The sequence below is a fragment of the Mus musculus genome, chromosome 5 (genome assembly GCF_000001635.26).
Source record: "Mus musculus strain C57BL/6J chromosome 5, GRCm38.p6 C57BL/6J".
NCBI lineage: Eukaryota > Metazoa > Chordata > Mammalia > Rodentia > Muridae > Mus > Mus musculus.
This window is the reverse complement of record NC_000071.6, coordinates 144,493,911-144,520,477: the sequence shown is the minus strand read 5'-3', so window position 1 is coordinate 144,520,477 and position 26,567 is coordinate 144,493,911. Positions and strand designations below refer to the sequence as shown.

General features: G+C 47.0%; 1 long non-coding RNA gene across 3 annotated transcripts; it reads left to right on the top strand.

The window, feature by feature from the left end:
• Positions 1 to 338: 338 nt before the first annotated feature.
• On the top strand, positions 339 to 25,378 carry Gm33765. Of its 3 annotated transcripts, XR_868687.1 has the most exons (4): positions 367 to 395; positions 712 to 931; positions 6,462 to 6,672; positions 25,022 to 25,378. It is a non-coding gene; the product is annotated as a predicted gene, 33765 (long non-coding RNA). The 3 variants fall into 3 exon arrangements; XR_868686.1 differs by having other exon boundaries at positions 339 to 931; positions 6,462 to 6,596; XR_377199.2 differs by having other exon boundaries at positions 339 to 931.
• Positions 25,379 to 26,567: the final 1,189 nt, after the last annotated feature.

Below are 26,567 nucleotides of genomic sequence, written 5' to 3'. Positions count from 1 at the left end.
GGAGGAAGAAGAGGAAGAGGAGGAGGAGGAGGGGGAGGAGGAGGGGCCTACAGCCTGGGGAAGTGCTGTCCTCAGTCACGTTGTGGAAATCACTCTTTCCCTAAGTCACTCTGAACCCACAGGGCAGCTGCATCTAATTCAGCTTCACACTGATCTGAATTCACAGTGTGAAGCCTCAGGCTCCATCATCCCAGGGCAGGGCAGCTCAAGGACGATCAGTTCTAGATTCTCAAAGTAGGGATCAGCCTGGCCTCCAGCGCTGCCTTCTCTTGCCCAGCCCCTCTGCTTCTAACCCTCCCTCCCCCACAATGCCAGTGCAAGCCTTGGGTTCTAACTGCTTTACAGTTTAACTCCATCTTTTCTCCCCTTCTGATGTGGGACTCTAGTGCTCCCAGGTAACTGTTCTACCCAACTCTCCACTGTGAGGAAATGAACCTCAGACAGTAGGGATGGCAAGGAATATGAGGAAGTAGACTCAAAGATAGAATTTAAGTCCCATGTAGCATGTAGTTTCTACTAACCCAAGATGGTAGCAGCCAATGGCTGGGCGGAAGAGGCAGAACTTCTAGGTTCCCACAGGCAGGCAAGGAGATGCAGAAGAGGAAAGGGATTCGACGTGCTTAGGAGGGAGAGAGAGAGAGCCACTGGCCGCCATGCGAGATATCGGGTGGAGTGACCATTGACTGCTAGTATCTTTATTGCTCGATCAAGAACCAATTGGGGAAGAGGACCTTCAGCGTTCACAGGCTGATACCCAGACAAAGCATCAGAACCACTGCCTAGAGTCCCACACCCATCAAACAGACCTTGTCCATGAAGATGGAGCTCTGGTTCCTGCCCAGACAGCGATGGGAGCAGGATATGGTCAAGAGTAGCTGGGAAGGCACAAGCTGTTCTAAAATCTCCAACCAGGCCACAGAGCTGGAAGAGGGTGAGTGAGGCAGTGCATACCTGTAACCCCAGCACATGGGAGGGAGGTGGGGACAAAATGATTAGGTATTCACTCAGAGTCTAAAGGAGCTTGACACCAAGCCTAATGACCAGAGTTCTAGTCTCTGGACCTACATGGTAGGTGAGAACTGACTCTTGCAAGTTTTCCTCTGACTTCCACACGTGTGTGCACTATGGCACGTGTGCTCACACTCACAACACAATCGTTCATGTGTGTGTGCGCGCTCGTGCACACACACATGCACACATGCTAAATAAGTATAAAAATGTTTATAAATGTTTACAGGTGTCCAAGGTTAAGATCAGTACATGGTGAGTTTGAGATCAGTCTGAGCTACTTGAGACTGTCTCGTAACAGAGAGTAGGTAGGAGCCAGCAGTGAAGCTCAGTTGATAGAGTGCTTGCCTAGCATGCAGAAAGCTGTGCATTTGATTGGCTGGAACAAGTTTGAGGCCAGTCTGGGCTTTATGGGGCCTTGTCTTTAAATGGAAATAAAAGAAAAAGAAGAGGAAATGCAAAAACCCCAGAAGTTTTTTATTTCTTATGTGACATACAAGTATTCATGGGGTGCAGTGCGGTAATTTCTTCTTTCTTTCCTCCCCTGTTCTGGGAACGTGTGTGTGTGTGTGTGTGTGTGTGTGTGTGTGTGTGTGTGCGCGCGCGCGCGCGCGCGCTTGTGCTTGTGCGAATGGAACAAATGTGAATGTACTTGTTCCTGTGTATTCTGGTGTGCACACGTGTGTGGAGACCAGAGGCCAACCTTGGGCATCATGCCTCAGAAGCTGTCCTCCTTGTCCTTTGAGCCAGCATCTCTCACCGGGACCTGGAGCTCACTGATGGGGCTAAACTGACTGACCACCAAGTTCAGGGACCCACGTGTCTCCACCTCCTCAACACTGGGATTACGAGTGCTTGCCACCATGCACAGCTTGCTACACAGGTGATCAAACTCCGTTCGTTCCTCATGCCTGCACGGCAAGCGCCTTTTACCCACTGATCCTTTTCCCCAGCCCCTGTATTTGGAGACCTTTGAACTCCTTTCCTTTAATGATTTTGAGATTTTATAATAAATTGTTGTAAATCATAACTCCCCTCCTGTGCGGTAAAGCACTAGGTTTTATTCCTCTTGTCTAACTATGCTTGGTACCTTTTATCCACCCTCCCTTCTAGCATCTCTGGCACTAGAGGGGTTAACGTGATACTAGAATGAAACGAACGTCAATGGAATGAGACTCTTTTTAATGAGCTGGTCATGGATGCCTCGAGGGAAAGACCGTAAAAGTCAACACATGAAATTCAGAGAGCCTCTTCCACAGCAAATAAAGAGACTCTTATCTCCTGCAGGCAGAAGACAGGAAAAGTCAAGGCCTGGCCTTCATTGTTAGTAAGCTAGGTCCTCCCCTGGCAATTGAGCAAATCTCTGTCTCCGACAGTCTGTTGCTCAGGGCATAAGACAGAAGAAGAGAGACCCTGAAGATGGAGTTGGGGTCACTGGGCCGATGTCCTCTGGCACCTTGAAGACCAAGCCTTCGGTCCCATAGAGGGACTAACGGAAGATGATGGAGTAACATCAGGGCTGCCTTCCCTGGTCCCAGACTACCATTGAGGGACCAATCCCCACACGCACCGGGCGTACCTGCCAGAGTCCCCAAGTGACTGCAGCCGAGAGGAGGGAGGAATGTGGGGTATCAAGCATTCCCACAGTCTCACATGTTTGAATACTTGCTCCCAGGCTGGTAGAGATGTTTAGGGAAGTTACAGAACTGTAGGACGTGGAGCCTCGCCGGAGGGAATTAAAAACAAAAACAAAAACAAAAACAAAAAAACAACATTTCAATTGATTTGGTGGTGGGGGTGGTGGGGATATTTGTGGGTGTAAGTGTCTCACAGTATACCTGTGGAGTAGGTCAGAGGCCAGTCCATTCTCTCCTTCAGCCGTGGTCGTCATCATGGTTAAAGTTGCGTTTTATTATTTTTAGCGCGTGTGTCACACGGTGCACATGAATGTCAGAGTACAACCAGGGTGGATTTGTATTTAATTCTACTATGTTGGTTCTAGGGATTGAACTCAGGTCATCAGGCTGGGTGGCAAGTGCCTCTACCTGCTGAGCCATCTCACTAACTCACCCATGATCTCGAGGCACTGTGCGTCTCGTTTCTTCTGCTGTGGCTATGCAAAGCCCCTGGTATCAGGCCTTCAAGCCTCTGGCCTATTCTCCTACCTCCACCTTCTTTTTTTTTTTTTTAATTAGGTATTTTCCTCGTTTACATTTTCAATGCTATCCCAAAGGTCCCCCATACACACCCCCCAATCCCCTACCCACCCACTCCCCCTTTTTGGCCCTGGCGTTCCCCTGTACTGGGGCATATAAAGTTTGCAAGTCCAATGGGCCTCTCTTTGCAGTGATGGCCGACTAGGCCATCTTTTGATACATATGCAGCTAGAGACAAGAGCTCCGGGGTACTGGTTAGTTCATATTGTTGTTCCACCTATAGGGTTGCAGTTCCCTTTAGCTCCTTGGGTAATTTCTCTAGCTCCTCCACTGGGGGCCATGTGACCCATCCAATAGCTGACTGTGATCATCCACTTCTGTGTTTGCTAGGGCCCGGCATAGTCTCACAAGAGAGAGCTATATCTGGGTCCTTTCAGCAAAATCTTGCTAGTGTATGCAATGGTGTCAGCATTTGGAAGCTGATTATGGGATGGATCCCTGCATATGGCAATCACTAGATGGTCCATCCTTTCGTCACAGCTCCAAATTTTGTCTCTGTAACTCCTTCCATGGGTGTTTTGTTCCCATTTCTAAGAAAGGGTAAAGTGTCCACACTTTGGTCTTCGTTCTTCTTGAATTTCATGCGTTTGGCAAGTTGTATCTTATATCTTGGGTATCCTAAGTTTCTGGGCTAATATCCACTTATCAGTGAGTACATATTGTGCGAGTTCCTTTGTGATTGGGTTACCTCACTCAGGATGATACCCTCCAGGTCCATCCATTTGCCTAGGAATTTCATAAATTCATTTTTTTTTAATAGCTGACTAGGGAGCTAAAACCATCCAGTGGAAAAAAGACAGCATTTTCAACAAATGGTGCTGGCACAACTGGCGGTTATCATGGAGAAGAATGTGAATTGATCCATTTCTATCTCCTTGTACTAAGGTCAAATCTAAGTGGATTAAGGAACTCCACATAAAACCAGTGACACTGAAACTTATAGAGGAGAAAGTAGGGAAAAGCCTCGAAGATATGGGTACAGGGGAAAAATTCCTGAATAGAACAGCAATGGCTTGTGCTGTAAGATCGAGAATCGATAAATGGGACCTCATAAAATTGCAAAGCTTCTGCAAAGCAAAAGACACCGTCAATAAGACAAAAAGGCCACCAACAGATTGGGAAAGGATCTTTACCTATCCCAAATCGGATAGGGGACTAATATCCAATATATATAAAGAACTCAAGAAGGTGGACTCCAGAAAATCAAATAACCCCATTAAAAAATGGGGCTCAGAGCTGAACAAAGAATTCTCACCTGAGGAATACCGAATGGCAGAGAAACACCTGAAAAAAATGTTCAACATCCTTAATCATCAGGGAAATGCAAATCAAAACAACCCTGAGATTCCACTTCACTCCAGTCAGAATGTCTAAGATCAAAAACTCAGGTGACAGCAGATGCTGGCGAGGATGTGGAGAAAGAAGAACACTCCTCCATTGTTGGTGGGATTGCAAGCTTGTACAACCACTCTGGAAATCAGTCTGGCGGTTCCTCAGGAAATTGGACATAGTACTACCGGAGGATCCCGCAATACCTCTCCTGGGCATATATCCAGAAGATGTCCCAACTGGTAAGAAGGACACATGCTCCACTATGTTCATAGCAGCCTTGTTTATAATAGCCAGAAGCTGGAAAGAACCCAGATGCCCCTCAACAGAGGAATGGATACAGAAAATGTGGTACATTTACACAATGGAATACTACCTCCATTTCAGACGGTCACTATATCCAGCTTTTACGTAGATTGTGGGGACTAAACACTGGACTAGCCTGCATGTGTGCCTGAGGGTTTTGTAGCCTGGTTTCACTTCCTGCTTCCTCACTGTCTGACCTCTGCTGCCATGCCCCACCCCACGCCCTTGCCGTGGGTTTCCCTCCAACTACAAGCTAGAATAAACCCTTCCTTGCCTTTCCTTACTTAAGTCTTTCCAGCATTTGGTCACAGTAATATGGAAAAAGTAACTATATCCCCTGGGGGGGGGGGGCTGATTACAGACACCTGTGATGGAGGCCGGTGAGCATGGGGGCGGTCAGTCTTTTTGCAAGAGTTCGCTGTTATGGAAATGCTTTCCTGTGGACCTGCACTGCATTGAACACCCTGCAGAGAGGTACCGGGATGGGTCTCCAAAACTTGGAGAAAGCAGCCACCACAAAGTGAGACAGAAATATCGTGGAAGAACCAAAACCAGGACTGGAGAGACGGCTCAGCAGTTAAGAGCACAGACTGTACTACCAGAGGATCTGAGTTCAGATGCCAGCACCCGTGTCCGGCAGCCCCCAAATGCCTGTAGCTCCAGCTCCAAGGGATATGCCGCCCCCTTCTGGCCTCTGTTGGTAAGTGCATGCACACATCCACTCGCAGACACACAAGTGAAATAAAAAAATGAATCCTAAAAAAACAAGAATCAAAGGCTCAGAAGTAGGAACTCCCTAACAATCCTCCAGCATGGAGAAACCCAGGTGACTGCAGCAACTTTTTATTGTTTACTTGACTTCTATGAGTACTTACCTGATCTATGTAAATGTTCGACTTGTATGCCTGAGAAAGCAAGCGGGAGGGAGGGAGGGAGGGAGGGAGGGAGGGAGGGAGGGAGGGAGGGAGGGAGGGAAGAAGGAAGAAAGGAAGGAAGGGAGGAAGAAAAACCAGCCAGATGCCTAAGAACTGCAGTTTCAGATTGTTGTGAGCTGCCATGTAGGTGCTGGGAGCCCAACCCAGGTCCTCTGCAAGAGCAGCCAATGCTCTTAACCACTGAGCCATCAGCCCAACAGCAACAACTTTTAACTATCTAAGAACACAGGACTCATTTTAATAGAAAAGGATTAATTTGCTCCACTGAAAAATGTTTATGTTTTAATTTAGAGTGTGTGTGTATGTGTGTGTGTGCACTCTCATGTGCACACGCCACAGTGCACACACCACAGTGCACATGTGAAGATCAGAGGACAATTTGCAAGGGTCAGTTCTCTCCTTCTGCTCAGCTGTTCCTGGGGATGGAGCTGAGGTCACTGGGATAGGTGGCACATCATCTTGCCTGGCCTCACATCACTTTCTGTACTTCATCCTTGGCAAAGTTTTAGTTTATTAGTAGCTATCTCAGTTCACTTGAGGAAAAAGACTGCTCTCCCCTCTTTTTCTCTCTTGACAGTTTTGAATATGAAGTATTTATGAGGGGAGATGTTCTTTCCTTGGAGGTTTTTAGTAAGCAGATTGTTCTTTTTTTTTTCTCGTTTTTCAGAGAAAGCTCTGTGCCGTATCGTTCTCAAGAACAAATTCTTTCCCTCCTGGCTGCTGAGTTTTACCTTGGATAGCTTTTCTGCTTGGGTTTCAGGATTCAGTCTGTTCCTGCCTGGGCCCTGAGAGCTCCTTTCTTGTGAGTTTCCCTGGTGCTCGGTGTGAATCACACATGGAGGCTCGTTTTAGTCAGTCTCTATTCATCAGGTTTTTACGTAAGTTATTTGAGATCACTGACGCTATTTTATTCCCGTGTCTGTGTGTGTCTGTATGTTGGTGTGTGTCTATGTGTGTGCGTCTGTGTCTCTTTGTGTGCAAGCATATAAGTAGATCTCATAAGTTAACCTCGGGTGTCATTTCTTAGCCACCATCCCCCTTGTTTTTTGAGAGATGGCCTCTCACTGGCCTGTCAGACTAGGCTAGCTCGGTCCCCAGGCCTGCAAGGCAAGCCTTTATTGACTAAGCTATTACTTCAGCTCCCTAATATTGTGTTGAGTTCTTCTTCTTCTCCTCCTCCTCCTCCTCTTCTTCCTCCTCCTTTTCCTCCCCCTCCTCCTCCTCTTCTTCCTCCTCCTTCCTCCTCCCCCTCCTCCTCCTCCTCTTTATGGTGCTAGAGATTGAAGGCAGAGTTTCAGAGCATGCTAGAAAAAGACACTACCAACTAAGTTTACATCTTTCGTAGACCACTGGTGTTTTGAAATTATGCTGAATAATACTATAAGTTATCCCTGTGTGACAACACCATGGTAAGACTGGTGTGGCTCACATCAGGGGCTCCCCATTGCCAGCTCTTTCCGTCCCTGAGATAATGTCACCTGTAGAGTCCTATCCTGCAGATGAGGAAGTTGAATAATGAACACACCTCTCATAGACACTAAGGTCAACAACTTGGAAGTCTCACTTCCAGGTGGCAGATATGAAAATGAGCCCAGAGGACAAACTGGCTATGTTTGAGACCTTCAAAGAAAGGTAATTCGGCCCTTCCCATGCAGTCCTAGTCAGGGGAGATTAGAATCAGCAGATCAGGAACTTTGGCACTTAAAGTCCAGCAGTTTCATTTCCTTCCCCAAACATATGCATGTACATACATACATGCATATATACATACGCATACATCCATGTATGCATAAATATGCTACGCATGCACACACATATACATATATACATGCATGTACATGCATGCATATACATATATATACATACACATACATATACATGCATACACACATATACATGCATATATACATACATACACATAGATACACATATATACATATACATGCACACACATATACATACATATATATGTATATAAAACATGGTAGTCCTCAGTGCAAAACAGCCTCCTTCCATCTTCATCAGATCAACTGCTTGCTGTTTGCAAGAGTCCATCATGATGGTACTTATTGATGTTCCCTTAAAGCAGGCAGGACATTGTCCCTCACTTAGCTTCCGGTTGCCCCTCAAAGCCACGGGTATGTGATCACACCCCAATTGCTCATGGCCTCTTGGTCTTCAGGAGGGGCTAGAGCAGTTGTCAATTTGTGGGACTTAAAGCATTTGGGGAGCCCCACACCAGATATCTTTACATTACGATTCATAAGAGTCGTAAGATTACAATTATGAAGCAACAACAGTTTGCAAGTCCAATGGGCCTCTCTTTCCAGTGATGGCCAACTAGGCCATCTTTTGATATATATGCAGCTAGAGTCAAGAGCTCCGGGGTACTGGTTAGTTCATAATGTTGTTCCACCTATAGGGTTGCAGATCCCTTTAGCTCCTTGGGTACTTTCTCTAGCTCCTCCATTGGGAGCCCTATGATCCATCCATTAGCTGACTGTGAGCATCCACTTCTGTGTTTGCTAGGCCCCGGCATAGTCTCACAAGAGACAGCTACGTCTGGGTCCTTTCAATAAAATCTTGCTAGTGTATGCAATGGTGTCAGCGTTTGGATGCTGATTATGGGGTGGATCCCTGGATATGGCAGTCTCTACATGGTCCATCCTTTCATCTCAGTTCCAAACTTTGTCTCTGTAACTCCTTCCATGGGTGTTTTGTTCCCAAATCTAAGGAGGGGCATAGTGTCCACACTTCAGTCTTCATTCTTCTTGAGTTTCATGTGTTTAGCAAATTATATCTTATATCTTGGGTATCCTAGGTTTGGGGCTAATATCCACTTATCAGTGAGTACATATTGTGTGAGTTTCTTTGTGAATGTGTTACCTCACTCAGGATGATGCCCTCCAGGTCCATCCATTTGGCTAGGAATTTCATAAATTCATTCTTTTTAATAGCTGAGTAGTACTCCATTGTGTAGATATACCACATTTTCTGTATCCATTTCTCTGTTGAGGGGCATCTAGGTTCTTTCCAGCTTCTGGCTATTATAAATAAGGCTGCTATGAACATAGTGGAGCATGTGTCCTTCTTACCAGTTGGGGCATCTGCCCCAGTACAGGGGAACACCAGGGCCAAAAAGGGGGAGTGGGTGGGCAGGGGAGTGGGGGTGGGTGGATATGGGGGACTTTTGGTATAGCATTGGAAATGTAAATGAGCTAAATACCTAATAAAAAATGGAAAAAAAAATGAAGCAACAACAGAAATAAATTTATGGTTGTGGGTCCTCACAACAGGAGGAAGTGGATTAAAGGGTCACAGCATTAGGAAGGTAGGGAACTGCTGGGCTGAAGCATATGGGCTGAGGGAAGTTATCTGGAAGGGGTTTCCATCTCTGTGGCTATGGAGAGAGAGGCCATCATCGGGGCTGACTAAAGAATTTCTAGCAGCTGCCTTGGGGTCTCCCTTGCTCCTGGAAGTAACCCTTCCCTAGTCACTGTAAGAGCAATGAGCTTATAGGCACCTCCACATGACTTTGGTTTGTCCTTGGGCCCTTACAAGGAGACCAGAGAGGCTTGTTTCCTCTCGAGGAACGGACTCTTCCCAACCACACTTGATGTGGTAGACACCGAGGGGTTGCCAATCCACGTGACCTAGATTCTAGTTATACCCCAGGTACAAGTCGCTTCTCACAGAGGGACTCAGGTCAGTAACTATGTATTGGTGGCTTGAGGGCCAGTTGATGCCCACGGTGTGTTTTGGCTTAGCTGGCTGCATATTGGAGGACATGTATTTTGAATTTTAATTCTTTCCCATGAACAGTCAGACACTTAGATAAGTCAGATCCAAAACCTTTACACACTTGCCTGGTCCCTCTAGCTTTCTGAAATGGCAGATTTGGGACTAAAGGTCTCTGAGACCAAGGACAACTTTGTTTATTCTCCTCCCTGGAATCCCTGACCCCCGGGGGGGGGGCGGGGGGGGCGGAGTGGTGGGGGGGTGGAGTGGGGGGGACGGAGTGGTGGGGGTGGGGGGGTGGAGTGGTGGGGGTGGGGGGGCGGAGTGGTGGGGGTGGGGGGCATATGCAGACCCTAGGATGGCAAAGTAGATGAAGATGTATACGAGGTAGTCAAAAGTGCAAGCATGGGGTTTTGTGTGTGTGTGTGTGTGTGTGTGTGTGTGTGTGTGTGTGTGTCTGTGCAAGCATGTGTATGTGTGCTCACATGTATGCAGAAGTCAGAAGACAACTTGTGGAGTGGCTAGAGCATGCAGGTTGTGTTCACATGTTCCTGTTTGTGCAAGGACATAGAGGGATGGGAGGAGGGGCCGTGAGTGCGTATGTGAGATCAGAGGTCAACCTCCAGCGTTATTCCTTGGATCCGAGTCTCTCACTGACTAGCTAGGCTGGCCAGTAAGTCCTCCTGACTCTACCTCCACAGTGCTGACGGTGCAAATGCTCACTACCATGTTGGCGTCCATTTTTTTTCTTAGATTATATTTCCTTATTTTAGTGTGTGCACACACATGGGTGCACATGCCAGGGCCCAGACATGGAGGTCTGAGGACAACTTGGACACATCTGTTCTCTCCGCATATCACACACACCCTGGGATGCAGACTCCAGTTTTCCGGCTTTACCCAGCGTTCCCTTGCTTTTGAATGTGGGCTGTAGGGGATTGAACAGCTTGAGCACGGGCCTTTATACATGTGCGGGGAGCACTTTACTGACTGCTGTATCTCCAGCCTGACAGGAGTGCTTTCAGGCGGCCCTGCATGCTCTTGGGGTCCTGGCATGACAGACACTCACCCTGAGCCTCCCGCTCCACAGAGCAGAAGAGGACATTCTTTCCCAGAGTCCCTTTTAGACCGACTTCTATGCCCAACCAGGTGACAGACAGAATCAGCCTGGATATTATCTCCCAAGCAACAAGGCCTCTCATAACACCCAGGCATCAGGTGGTCTGAGATGCTATCCGAGGGAACTCGATAGGGCTCCTCTCAGGCCCTAAGTAGAAATACAAAGGAACAAATCACAGAAATACAAAGGCTCTCTATAGAGCCTTTAGTAAGTGCAGGAACAAGGGTGGGGTGCGGTGGGGGGAGGGGGGAGAGAATCCATCAACATCAAGGGCCTTCTGAGAGGAGCCAGCGTGAGCTGTGTGCTCTCAGGCCCAGGCTGAGTTCTGTACATTAGAACCATTCTCTTCCCGAGGGTTTCCTCATATCAGCTCGGGGACAACATTTCAGGCCCAACACGGAATTAGATCCACAATGACAGTGTAATTGGGTATTCCTGGCCAAAGTACCTTGTGAATGAATTCGTTCCTTTGTTTTGGCACCAGCTCGGCCACCCAGTCTGAGCGAATGCTTTTAACAGCATTACTTAAGCCCTACCAACATGGCACAAGCTTTCCTTAAGTCCTGACCACTTAGATTATTCCTTTCCACAAAACCCTTCCCATACATTAGAAGTGAAACAGAGCACAGGGAGAGCCAAGTCCTTAGATGCACAGCACATACATGGAATTTTTTTGGGGGGGGAGTAACACATATTTTTATACTTAGTGCATGTGTGAACATGTTTATGTGTGCATGTGTATGGGAAGGCACACATACCCATGGTCGGCACATGCGTGTTGAGACCAGAGGTCAACATTAGGTATCTTCCAGTATCAATTTGTACCTTATTTTTAAAACATTTATTATTATTATTATTATTATTATTATTATTATTATTATTTTGTGGTGGTGGTGGTGTGTGTCTATGTGTGTGTGTTCATATTCACTATGATGTGCATGTAGAAGTCTGAGGACAACTTGCTAGAATCAGTTCTCTTCTTCTACTATGTGGGTTCTAGGGACAGAACTCAGGTCATCAGGTTTGGCAGCAAGCCCTCCCTTACCCAACAAGCTGTCCCACCTGTCCTCTACCTTATTTTTTGAGACAGGCTCTCTCACTGGGCTCTTCCTGATGCTGGTGTGTGCAGGCTTGCCTGGCTTTTTAAGAGGAGCCCGGGGAATCCCAAGTCCTCGTGCCTGCTCACCAAACACTTTACAGACTGAGCCATCTCCCCAGCCCCTATTTTAACATTACTGCAACACAAAATACCTAAGAAAGCAAGTGTTCTCGGGTAATCTGGCTCCTTCTTCCTTCGTCGTGCTGAGTTTTGTGCCTTATACACAGATAGTTGAGCTAAAGTGAGCTTATCGAATATTTATTAAACCTACCTTTGTCTGTACAACCTAGCAGAGTATCAGCGTCACACAAATAGCCTTACAGCAATTCAGGTTTGCAGGGTAGAGCATGCCCATGTGTGCACGCATGCACACGTGTGTGTACACTCATGCATGCATACACAAACAAGTACCGGAGAAAGCTAGAAGCCAACACTAGGTGTTGTCCTCCTCAGGAAACATCCACCTTTTTAAAAGACAGCGTCTCTCTCAATGAGATCTTGCCAATTTTTTGCTCGCTGGCTGGCCAACCTCAGGGATCCTCCTGGCTCTGTCTCCGTGAGTGGGGCGGGGGCAGGGGCAAGGGCGAGGATGAGGATGAGGGCAGGGGTGGAATGAGGGTGCTTGGTTACATTTATATACCACCATACTCAGTTTTTTTCAAAAGGGGTTTTACCTATTTTAAAAGATACATATGTGGTTCATATATGTGTGAGTGTACACAAGTCAGATCCCCCGGAGCCGAAGTTTCAGACAGTTGAGAGCTTCCTGATATGGGTGCTGGGAACTGAACTTGAGTCCTCTGCAAGAGCAAGCAGTAGGTACTCTTAACCACTGAGCCATCTCCCTCGTCCCACGCGCAGTAGGTGCTGGGACTCGAATTCAGGTCCTCATGCTTGCAAGGCAAGGTCTTTCCCTATTGAGCCACCTCCCTAGACCCCCACAAAGGAGATTTAATTTGCTTAACTTATCTCAAATGGCCCAAAATCATGAAATGCCTTGTCATCTAACATAAGCTGTGGTGAAACAGATCTGGGCTGGCCATTCCCCTTACCCAGTGCCACTCGCGTGCAGTTTAAGGTTAAGCTGGCAGAATCCTCAGACAGATCTTTAAAAAGCCGGCTCCTTAATGATCAAGCAGCATTTGTCTGATCCTTCACGGCCCCAGATGTACGTCTACGTCTCAGACAGAGCTCAAAATAAGTTTGTGAACAGTTCGTAAGGCAAAAGAGAAAAGAAAGTCACCAAGTAGCTCGCTGTGGAAAGCGGAAACCTATTCCCACTTCCCTGTGTCTGATTGAACCACTGTGAGCCTGCAATGCCACACACCCCGGAGGGACCAGATTAAAGACCTCTGGAAACGCTTTTTTTTTTTCTGCAGATCTGGTTAGACAGGTTCTTTTCACACCTCTGCAGCTTATCTAAGGCTCGACTCGCAGCCTTGAAGGAAGCTCTGCCCTTCCTAAACTACAGGGAGCAAAAGAAACCCAGCGCTGAGAAATGAGATGCTAAAGTTCAAAGTCAACATCATGCAAATGGCAGACAGGAGGGCGGGAGAGCCGCTTGTTGTCCAAAAAGGAAGGCTGTCGCGGGTGACTCCGCAGACAAAGCTTGCTGTGAAAACCTGAGGACCCGAGTTCAGATCGCCAGCACACTAGTCAGGCACGGCCGCACATGCGCACAGGTCACGGGTGCTGGTCGGAATGGAAACAGGATCTCTGGAGATTGATGGCTGCCAGCCTATCTCCAGGTTCAGTAAAACACCTCTCTCCAAAGGAACTGATTGAGACTGATAGAGGACACCCAGGATACAGACCTTGTATCCTTGTATCCTTGCTCCAGCTTCCGCCCATATTCTGCTTCCTGGTCCTCTGTCCTTGAACAGGTCAAACCCCGGTCCTTGTGGGTGCAGTAGCACGCACTACATCTACTAAGTGGCCACTCCAAGCCCCGTGTTAGTTTTTTTTTTTTTTTTTTTCCTCACTGTGGCAAAAAAACCCGATGTAAACAAGTTAAAAGGAGAGATTTGTTTTGTCCTGGATGGTTGTGGTTCAGTCCCTGGGAGCCTGGCTCCACAGTGCCTAAAGACACAAAGGGTCATGGTTGAGAGTATGTGAAAGCAGAAATACTTACCTTGTTCATCTTGGGAAGGAGGGAGGGAGGAAAAAAGAAGGGAGAAAGAGAGAGAATAAATGTGAATGTTATTTTTGGGTCGCTATGACCAAAATATGGGCCAGAAACAACTGAAGAGAGGAAAGGTTTGCTTTGGTTCGTGGATTTCAGGGGTTTTGTTCAGCACAGCAGTGACAGTATGACAGAGTTCACAGTGGCGGGAGCGAGTAGTCTTCACATAACAAAGGACTGTGAAACAAAGACTAAAGCTGGAAGCAGAGACCAGCCTATAACCTTCAAAGGACCACCCAAGTGACTAATTTCCAAGACAGTTAGAGCCTACTTTCTAAAGGTTCCATAGGCCCCTATACTGGACATGAAGTCCCCAACACACTTCATACTTAAGCCACAACCATATGGGGCTGGCTTTAAGTCATGTTTGTATATAAACCACAGGTTGTGGATACAATACTATGTTCCAGGCATCAAGTGGAGGGTTTCTAAACATATCCTCCATGAATAAGGAACAGATTGTCTGTTTTCTTTTTTTTTAAAAAAATGTTTATTTTTAAATTAATAAATGTGTGTGTGTGTGTGTGTGTGTGTGTGTGTGTGTACACGGGCATGCAAATGTTTATATGTACCATGTGCATGCAGTGCCTGTGGAGGCCAGAAGAGGGCACCAGATTCCCCGGAGCTGAAGTTCTGAGAGGTTGTGAGCTACCTGATATGGGTGCTAGGATCCAAATCCAGGTCCTCCAGATGAGCTGGCAAATTCTCTTAACCTCCAAGCCATCTCTTCAGCCTTAAGTTGTCTGTTTTGCTATGGCAGCCTGAACTGGCAAGTTCAGAAACACAGCAGGAGTCACAGAGCTGTTTTGTCAGGATGGTGGTGCTTCCCCAAAGAGCTATCAACCGGTGTCTGCTAAGTGGTCGGTGATGAAACTGTGTGTCCTTTCTCTGTGAGGTCTGGGAAAGGGGGCCAGTTACTCTGCTTGGGGCTTCCCTTTTCTGTCCAAAAACACTGTCATTCTCTTCTTTGCTGAAGGTATTTTTCTGCCTTGGAGAAGACACCAATGACCCAAAACCCAGTTTAAGCTTTATAAAGAGAGGAGTGAAAGCCAGTCTATCTTTTTCCTTGGAACTCACTTGCCTGACTCTTGCTTTCAGGGAGGACAAAATGCTAAGTCAAGATCACATTCTTCAATGGCTGGCTTTACGGTCACCCACTCAAGTGACAGAGATGCTAGTCAGGTCTCCAATGACCCAAGAGTTGTAAATACTGACCTCTTTGTATATTAGAAGATTTATCTTTGACAAAGTTGTAAAGAGTTTGTTTGCTTTCTGCATTTCCAAACCCCAAAGAGTCTAGTGGCTCCAAGTTACACAAACAGTCCCAGGCAATTTGTTCTAATATACTCTTGAACTTAGGGCCTCACACATGCTAAAAAAGCATTCTAACACTGAGTCACGCCCCCAGGTCCTCACTGGGGGATTCTAGGCAGGGGCTCTACCACTGAGCCACACCTTCAGCCCCTCACTGGGGGATTCTAGGCAGGGGCTCTACCACTGAGCCACGCCCCCAGTCCCTCCCTGGGGGATTCTAGGCAGGGGCTCTACCACTGAGCCACACCTTCAGCCCCTCACTGGGGGATTCTAGGCAGGGGCTCTACCACTGAGCCACGCCCCCAGCCCCTCACTGGGGGATTCTAGGCAGGCCAATGAGAGGCTCCAGGCATGAGTCAGCAGGGGAGTGCTTGCCTAGCACATATGAAGCCTCAGGTTCCATTCCAAGTACCAAGAAAATAAGGGGAAAGGAACCTTTTTTTTTCCAATGCAAAAGAAAAGTGGGGAAAATAATCAATTCACAGAAAAGAAGTAAACGGTCATTATATAAAAATGTATTTATTCCTCCTTGCTCGTGATAAGATACAAACAAATTAAAGCTACCCTGAGGTGGCACTTCTCATTTGTGACACTGGCATGCTGCTGCAAGGACAGAAGCATCCACACAGTTTATGGGTGATGACGAAAAAACGACTGCAGCGCTTACAGAAGGAACTTGTGCAGCTCGCAAACAGACGTGCGCTTTCAATTTTTGACCAGCCTTTCACTTGCAGGAATTTCCCTGAAGACTTAAAATAGCAACCGAAGTCCTGGAAACATTTTCAATGCAAATGCACAGCAGAGCGACTGAACCAACCATGAGACATCTGCTCAAGGAAATATTATACAGCGAAACAATGCTGGTGAATCCTATAAATTCTCTGGAACCAATTCCTAGAATGTTCTATTAAGCAGAAGGCACTGAGCTGGGTGTAACCGTGCATGCCTGTAATCACAGCACTACCTCAACACTCAGGAGGTGGAGGCAGGAGGATTGAAATCCATGGTTGGCTGTGGCTACGTCGTGCTTCTGAGCCGAGCTGGTCTCAATGAAGAAAAGGAGGAGGTGGTGGTGGTAGAGGAGGAGGCAGAGGAGGAGGAGGGGGAAGAGGGAAGGCAGAATGGCTAAGAAGTGGCTCAGTGGATAAGAGGACTTGCCATGTGAGTGTGGAGACGTGGATTCACATCCCAGCACCCACCTAAAAAGCCAGGCATGGCTGAAGATACCTATAACCCCAGCAATGGGGAAGTCAGAGATGGGCTGATCCCAAGAACTTGTTGGCTAGATAGCCTAACCTGACAAAGAGTTTCAGTTCAGGGAGAGACGCTGTGCCAAGGCAACAAGCAGAGAGCAGTAGAAGAGGGCATTTAATGGCCTGTCTGGTATGTACACACATGGATACACACACACACACACACTCATATCCATGTACCATGTACACATGAACACCACACACACACACACACTACACCATGCATGATATATACACACACACTCACCACATACACACACATACACACTATATCATGTATACATACATACAGCACACAATACACACTATACCATGCACACATACATATATATACACCACACACACATACACACTACACCTTGCACACATACGTACATATACACACACCACATACACATATACACTATACCATATACGCATACAAGTAAACATACTTATTTGTTTTGTTTGGTTTGGTTTGGTTTTTTCAAGACAGGGTTTCTCTGTAGCCCTGGCTGTCCTGGAACTCACTTTGTAGACCAGGCTGGCCTCGAACTCAGAAATCCGCCTGCCTCTGCCTCCCAAGTGCTGGGATTAAAGGAGTGTGCCACCACCGCCCGGCTATAAACATACTTATACACACCACATAAAGCATATATATACATACTACACAATAGATACCAGTTGCATACACACATAATCTAGAACAAAAAAAAAAAACTTTAAAAAAAGAAAAACGAGAAGGAAGGATGGGCTGGAAACTGACTCTAACACTGAATACAAACAAAAGCAACCGGTACCACAATTCAAATCAATCACCAACTGAAATGTGTGGAAAAGAACAAACTCAATTAGCTTTTGAAAACAGTATTTGGCCTGTATGCCCCCAGGCTAAAACCAACAAGAGTTCTAAGCAAATATTGAATTTTAATTAGTCGCTCTTTTCTCTGACTTGAGCAAGCCGGTCTGAAAGTAGGCTCTGAACGACCTGAGACCACAGAAATAGTATTTACAGTGGCTAGTGAGAGTCAAGCTTCTTTCTTACATGCACGTGAATGTGCATGGTGCTTGTGTGTGTGTGTGTGTGTGTGTGTGTGTGTGTGTGTGTGTGTATGTGTGCGCGCGTGTGCGCGAGCGTTCACGTGTGTATGCGTGTGTCAAGTCTGGCAAAGTTTTCTGGTTTCGCTTGCAGATTTGTTCTGTGGTGCTGGGATCAAACCTAAGGCTTGGGATGGGAAGGGAGACAAGACCACAGCAGGCTAAAATGCTTGCTGGGTGGGTGTAAGGACCTGCGTTTCATGTCCAGAACCCATGGAAAGCCAAACATGATAGCACATTGTCTACAGTCCCAGCATTCGTCTGGTGAGATGGGAGGTGGAGACAGGAGGGCTCTGGGAGTCTTTCAGACGTCCACCGTGGTGTGTAACAGCAATGAATGACTAGCAGCTGTGCTTAGAACAGGGTGGAGGTGAGGACCTGCATCAGAGTTCATCCTCTGACAGCCACAAGCACATACGGCACACACAAACTTGCACTTACACACGCACATATTTACACACACACACACACGTTTTTTAAATGACCTTTTACATACTAGGCGAGCACTCTACCATTGAGCTCCATCCACTCCTCAGATGTCTCACACTGACACATGGAAGCTTCCAGGTCTATACAAGCAGAAGACCCATCCGCTGGTTGGGGAAGGACATTTGAACTTTCCACCTTGTGGCCCAGAAGGAGAGCTGACTGGGGCTTCGGGCTCAGGGCACAAGACACTGAAGAAACCGTTGCGTGTGATAATAACAGCACAATGTGTCACTGAGAGACAGGAACTTTACCAAGCCACGGGTAGCTGTCACAGCCCACCCAGACCACACAGGGATTCGACGAAAATTTAAACCAGTTCCCATAAGACACTGTGAAATTCATGCAAAAAAATGAATGTTTCCAGTTTAACTGTGGACATGGGAGGGTTGGAAAACGTGAACCCACGATCCCTCTCTTGACAAGGGTCACCTGGAGTAGAAACGTGGCTACTCATCGTGACTGGGTGTGTATGCGGTTCCCCCAGCTGGCTCTGTATATTTCACACCTGCCCGGTCCCTCAGCGAAGCTTCCTGACTGGGTCCCATGGGCTGAGCCTCTGTGTTTGTAGCCTAGGAAGAGAAGAGCCATTGACACTTTGGAAAAAAATGAAGAGATAAATGGGCACCTTCAGATCTGTGACAGGGACGCTCAGCAGGTTGAAGTGGGAAGGATGGGCTTGGAAGAGGGCTTGGAAGATGGGCTTGGAAGATAAGTAGAATGTTCAAGACCAGGGCAGTAGGAGTCAGAGCAGAGAGACTGGAGATGGCTCAGTAGGGAAAGTGCTTGCCTTGTAAGCGCAAGCAACTGGGTTTGACTCCCCAGAGAGTGCGTGCGCGCGCGCTTTTGTATGTGTGTGTGTGTGTGTGTGTGTGTATTTATTTATTTATTTAAAATATATATTTAACTGAAGATGTGGCTCAGTGGAAGAGTGCTTGCCCAGCATATGCTGGGCCCTGAGTTCAATCCCTGGTAGTGCTAAACAAAACAAAAATGAACTGTGACATAATGTATATATATATATATATATATATATATATATATATATATATTTAAATGCTACAGGCAAATGAGATGGCTCAATGAGTAAAAGCACTTGTCCACTGTCTTAGTTAGGGTTTTTCTGCTGTGAACAGACACCATGACCAAGGCAGCTCTTACAAGGACAACATTTAATTGGTGCTGGCTTGCAGGTTCAGAGGTTCAGTCCATTGTCATCATGGAGGGAAAATGGCAGAGTCCAGGCAGGCATGGTGCAGGAGAAGCTGAGAGTTCTGCATCTTCATCCAAAGGCTGCTAACAGAATACTCACTTCCAGGTACCTAGGATGAGGGTCTTAAGCCCACACCCCCACAGTGACACACCTACTCCAATAGAACAGGGCCACACCTTCTAATCGTGCCAATCCCTGGGCCAAGCTTTTACAAGCCATCACATCAACAAACTTGATAACCTGAGTTCAATTCCCAGACCTACATGGTAGAAAGAGAGGACTAACTTCTGAAGATTGTCCTCAGACCTCCACTTGTGGCTTGTGACAAACACACACACACACACACACATCACACACACACACACACATCACACACACACACATCACACATCACACACACACATCACACATACATCACACACACACACACCACACACATCACACACACACACATCATACACACACACACACATCACACATCACACACACACACATCACACACACATCATACACACACACACATCACACACACATACACACACACACACAATACATTGGGTGTGAGGCCCATCCTTGTAATCCCAGCGCCAGTGACTTCCACGGGCACAGCATAAAGCAGAGACAAATGGATCTGTCGGGCTCACTGGTCAGTCACGCTTAGCCCACTTGGTGAGTTTCAAGTCAGTGGGAGACCTGTGTCAAAGATAAGAAAGATGGTGCTTGAGCAAGACACCTAAGGATGTTTATGGACACACATGTACACACATATGGCAATGCACATAAGTACCCTTTGAGTTCAGGAAAGGATGTCGAATCTCCCGGAGCTGAAGTTAGACATGGCCGTGAGCCTCATAACATGGGTAAGCTAGGAATCGAACAGGGGTCCGCTGTGAGAGCAGAATAAACTTTAACCTCTGAGCAATCTCTCCAGCCCACAGAAAGCATATTTTGACTCATTTAACAAACACTGGGGGAGGTGCAGGGTCATATGCCAACCATTTTAGACAATATGCCCCCTTTCTTAGCTCTCAGACCTAGCAGGAAGCAGCTGATGCAATTCCTTACCCTGGTATAACCCACTAGCATGGCTGAGTCACAGCTCCTTACCCTGGTATAACCTACCAGCACGGCTGAATCGCAGGCTCAGCCCCAGCCCCCCACCCTCCATTAGTCATTCCATGGCCACTGACTACTGCCCAACTCAAGCCTTTCTACTTCTTCCATTTTGGCAAATGTCTCCATCCTTGTTCTAGGATGCCGTATCCTGGATCGGATGGAGCAGAGTCCTTGGGTAACCACCCAGCTTCTCCATTCGAAAGTAAAAACCTCCCTGTCTGACTCCACAGTCATTTCTTGTCTATTTATTTTTGTTTCCTCACCTTCCAACTAAATAGACCAGAGTTTTGGGATACGGAAAGCCAGGAAGAAGATGGCTCCTACTCCAACAATAAGAAATTCCTAACTTCTCTCTAGTCCATCCAAAGGCTGAGTTTGCAGGGTAGTTGTGCAGTCTGAATTACGGTGGTTAGTTTTACCTGTCATCGCAGCCTAGAATCAGCTAGGAAAGGCTTAACACAGAATTGTCTGGATTAGGTTGGGTTCTGGGTTTGGCTATGAGAGATTTTCTTAATTGGGTTAATTGAGATGGGACCCCAGCTCTGTGGGTGACACCATTCCATGGGCTGTACCACGGACAGAAACGGAGGGAGGGAGGGAGGGAGGGAGGGGGGGAGGGAGGGAGGGAGAGCGCTAAGCACTGCTATGCATTCGTTCATGGCCCCCTGCTCTTCCTGACCATGGGTCTGATGTGAACATCTCCTTCACGTTTCTGCTGCCTGCCTTGACTTCCCTTGGCTATCACCTGGAAATAGGAGCCAAATGAGCCCCCTCCCCCCACACACATACACTTCAAGTTGTTCTAGTCAAGATATTTATCACAACAACAGAAGAAAATAAACGAAGGCAGTAATCTAAATTAAGTCTGACAGAACATGAGAGGAAAAGGTTTCAGGTGCTATACAGGTGTGTGGGAATTCAAATATCATTTTAAACCGTTTACTGAAGGCAAAGGGAATCCTATCTATAGTACAGAACTACAGACACCAACTCCCTCTAGCAGGTCTCCTCCAAACATCTGTCCAGGTGTGCATGTGAAGATCTAAGAACACATGGTGGAGTCCGTTCTCTGCTTCTTGCACCATATGGACCCCTGGAGCAGAGCTCCAAGCATCAAGCTCAGAAGCAAGAAGCTCTGCTCAGCCATCCATGGTCTAGCATACCTACTACAGGGATCCCAGAAGAAGCAAGCAGCTCTACTCAGCCATCCGTGGTCTAGCGTACCTGCTACAGGGACCCCAGAAGACGAAGAGAGAGACAGTGAGGCAGATAAACAGCAGTGTAGGTGCTGAGCAGCAGTTTTCCAAAATTAAAGTAACTTTAGATTACAAATCTAAAGAGATCAGAGGATCACGCGAGTGCAAAGAACCTTCCATCAATATGCTAATAAGGAAAAAAACCTCAGACATATCCTAAATCCCCAGTCCGAAAGACTAATTATAAATACCATATTCCAGAAGCAACTGAGAAGAAGCAGACACACTTCGGACAGAAGCAAACACACAATAACAGTGAAAGTTTCTTATAAACAAGTATGCAGGGCTGGAGAGATGGCCCAGCCATTGAGAGCACGGACTGCTCTTCCAGAGGTCCCGAGTCCAATTCCCAGCAGCCACACGGTGGCTCACAACCATTTGTAATGGGATCCAGTGCCCTCTTCTGGTGTGCTTGAAGACAACGACAGTGTACTCACATACATAAAATATAAATAAATGTCTTTTTTTTTAAAGTATGCAGGTCATAGGCTGGCAAGATGGCTCACAGGGTAAAAGCACTCGCTGCTAATACTGATGGCCGGAGTTCAATCCCCAGAGCCCACATGGTAGAAGTAAAGACTCCTCAAACCCGACCTCTGACCTCAACACACTCAACACATATGCATATGTGCAGAGAAACACACACACACACACACACAATAAATAAATAAACAAACAAACAAACAAATAAATAGCTGTGGTATTTTAAAGTATATACGATAAAGGAATGATATATTTAAAGTCCTGAAAGGGAAACAAAGAAAACAAAAGTCACTGGTGACTTGTCTCACAAATATAATCATGAAATAAAGATTTTTTTTCCCAAGTCAGCAAAAAGAGAGAGAATTCATGATTTGCAGATCTATAATATAAGCTGTGTTAAAGACAATCCTTTGGGAGGAAGAATATAACACCAGATAGAAACTTGGACCGACACAGAGAAATTAAGACCTCCCAAAATAGTTTAGAAGAAAGTAAAAACTTAAAATGCATTTCTCTCTCCCTCTGAATTGTTCCAAGAAATCAAGAGTGGATGAAGCAAACACAGTTGTAGTGTGTTATGACATCAGACTTGTGAGTTCACGAGGGGAGCACCTGCCTGGAACCCCTGATTGAGAATTTGGGGTCATGGCTCAGTAGAGCACCTGCCTAGAATCCCCCAGGGAGGGGCTGGGGGCGTGGCTCAGTGGTAGAGCCTCTGCCTAGAATCCCCCAGGGAGGGGCTGGGGGCGTGGCTCAGTGGTAGAGCCCCTGCCTAGAATCCCCCAGTGAGGGGCTGGGGGCGTGGCTCAGTGGTAGAGCCTCTGCCTAGAATCCCCCAGTGAGGGGCTGGGGCGTGGCTCAGTGGTAGAGCCCCTCCCTAGAATCCCCCAGTGAGGGGCTGGGGGTGTGGCTCAGGGGTAGAGCTCCTGCCTAGACTCCCCCAGTGAGGGGCTGGGGTGTGGCTCACTGGTAGAGCCCCTGCCTAGACTCCCCCAGTGAGGGGCTGGGGCATGGCTCAGGGATAGAGGCCCTATCTAGAATTCCCCAGTGAGTGGCTGGGGGTGTGACTCAGGGGTAGAGGACCTGCCTAGAATCCCCCAGTGAGGGGCTGGGGCGTGGCTCAGGGATAGAGGTCCTATCTAGAATCCCCCAGTGAGGGGCTAGGGATGTGGCTCAGGGGTAGAGCCCCTGCCTAGAATCCCCCAGTGAGGGGCTGGGGACGTAGCTCAGTGGTAGAGCACCTGACTAAAGGGCAAAGGCTCTGGATTGCAGCCCTAGCATCTCAAACAAAACACAATGAAAGCAAAACTTTGCTCAGGTGGGGTGGCAAGCACCTGTAAAGCCAGCCCTTGGGATGCATAGAAAGAAATCACAAATTCTAGGCCAGTTTGGGCAACTTAGGGAGATTCTATTAAAAAAAAAACAAAAAGAAAAAGAAACCAAAAATCCCCACAAAAAAAAACCAAACCTGCAATTAGGGATTTGTATGTAGAAAACATAAAGAATTCTAAAGTATTCAAGAAAACAAACAACATAATTTTTTAAAGTGGGCAAAAGATCTGAACATCTTGCCAAAGAAAATACACAGATGGCAAATAAGTCCATGAAGACATGCTCAGCACGATTAGCCGTTAGGGAGATGTAAATGTAAGCCATGGAGAGATGCCATTTACATGTCGATTAGTGTGCCACAAGACAAACAAAGGAAAACTTGCCAGCCCCCAAATGCCTGTGATGTCGGGACAGCTCTAAGAAAGTTTCCTATGAACCAGCTGGTCACATTTCTGAATGTTTACCTGAGACCAGTGAAAACGTGTGCTTTCACGCACTTGGATATGAATATTCTCGACTGTTTTATTTACATTCACCAAAGAATTCTAAACACCGATTCAGTGTCCCTCCCCTGGGGAAGAGGTAAAGTAAGGTATATCCATGTTGGGGAAAGCTACTTGGCAATCACAAAGGAATGAGTGGGCTGGAGAGTTGGGTCAGTTGGCAAAGGGCTCGGCTGTGTTTAATCCTTGGCAGCCTCACATGATCCCTGGTCAGGGTGGTGTGTATGTTTAATCCAAGATCTGGGGAAACAGATCCCGGCAGGTCCCAGGGATTTGTAAGCCAGGCATCCTACCCCATGTGGGCAACATCTAGGCCAGTGAAAGACCTGTCTCAAAAAATGGCGGATGGTACCTGAGAAACGTCACTTGAGGTTGTACTCTGGCCTCCATGGCCTCCACATGCACATGGTTCTTGAATGAGTACGTACATACACATGCACTCATAGCCATGTGAGTACACACACACACACACACACACACACACTCACACTCACTCACTCACTAAGAGGACCAGGGACAGAAGATCCAAATGAATCACTGACAGAAAGAAGTTTGTCTCAGAGGGCTGAGCCTTCTGAACTTTGTAGGCTTCCATTTATATATTACAGGAAAGTGTGGAATGACAGGGACAGGTGAGGCATGTCAGAGAAAGGGTACAGTTGATGCAAGGGACAGTCTGAGGGGCATGAGATCACAAAGGAGGTGTGAAGATATGATTCTATGACATAGTCTGTGAAAACTCATATGGCTAGATCTGAAGACCTGGCTCAGCGGGTCCTGAGTTGAATTCCCAGCACCGCATCCAGTGAATTCCAGGCCAGATGGAGCTACAAAGTGAGACCTTGGATCAAAAGACAAAACAAATACACACACACACACACACACACACACACACACACACACACGGGGGCGGGGGGGAGAGAGGAGAGAGAGCACACTAGAACACAGAGAGCATCTGCCATCAACACTATGAGCTAAAGACAATGTGTTTAGCAGAATCTTTTGTGATACTTCGAATAGCAATGCCCCTCACAGGCTCGTCTTTTGATACCCAGGTCCCCATTTCTTGCCGCTGTCTTGAATGCTGTGGAACACGTGGGAGGTGGAGCATAACTGGTAGAAGCATCACATTAAGCCTATGAAGGTCATGCCACCCTTGGTTCCTCTCCATTCTCTACCTGCCACCTCAGGATCCCACTGCTGTGGCTTGGAACCATTGCTACCCACCATGCCTTGCTCCACAGTGAAGGACTGAGTTCTCTCTGAAACTGTGAGCCAAAATAAATCTTTGCTCTTCTGACAGTTGATCATCATTGTCAAAGTGACTGGATTTAGAATCTCTGTGGAAAAGATACCTCTGGGTGTGTCTACAGGGATGCTTCCAGACGGCTTTAACAGAAGCAGGAACCTGAATGTGGGCAGCAGAATCCATGGGCTGGGGTCCTGGAATGCATGAAAGGGGCAAGGGAGAGAAGAGAAGAGAAGAGAAGAGAAGAGAAGAGGAGAGGAGAGGAGAGGAGAGGAGAGGAGAGGAGAGGAGAGGAGAGGAGAGGAGAGGAGAGGAGAGGAGAGGAGAGGAGAGGAGAGGAGAGGAGAAGAGAAGAGAAGAGAAGAGAAGAGAAGAGAAGAGAAGAGAAGAGAAGAGAAGAGAAGAGAAGAGAAGAGAAGAGAAGAGAAGAAGAGAGAACTAACAACCAGCAGATATCTCTTTCTGCTTCCTGGCTGTAGATGTAATGTGACCATCTGTGATGGGTATATCATCTCTTTAACTGTGACCCAAATAAACCCTTCCTCCCTTAAGTTGCTTTCTGGAAGGTATTTGCTCAACGTTAAGAGATAAGTAACAAATACAGATATCCAGAGACCAAGAAGAATGGTACAGGGGCCTTGGCTCAGAGTCATGTGATTTGTTCTCACAAACTTCCATGTTGAAACATCTACCCTTGAATTCACATCACATCCTCTAGTATTCAGTGAAAGCGTCAGCCCCTAGAGACACCCTTGCAAACACAGGGCAGGAAAGCAACCTGCCAGCCTTGGTCAGCCTGGGAGCTGTTCTAAATTAGTTACATTCCTCTTTGCTGTAACCAAATTCCTGATACAAAGTGATCTGAGGAAGGGCTTATTTTGCCTCACAGTTGGAGGGGATACACTCTGTCATAGAAGCAGGAGCACCAGGCAGTTAGCCACACTGGACTCACAGTCAGGAAGCAGAGAGAGATGAGTCCCCACAGACAGCCCACTTCCTCCTTTTCACGCAGCTGCAGGGTCCCAGCCCACGGCAGGGCGCCACCTACGTTCAGAGTGGGTCATCCAACTCAAATTAAGCCAGGTTGAAAATCCCTCACAGACATACACAGAGGTATGTCTCATTAACCATCATATGCTCCATTCTCTGCAGATCAGGATCCAGCCAGATAGCCTGATCTCCCAGGTAGGGCCAGAACAGATGATAGAGGAGACCCACCAAGGTCTTTCCTTCCTGTCGACACAATCTGTCTTTATATAAGTTATACATTAAATCCAATTATAGTTCTGCTGACGGGAGCTACTCTCTTTAAGGTGACTTTGCCTACTTTCTGTTGAACACGGCTCTGGGTT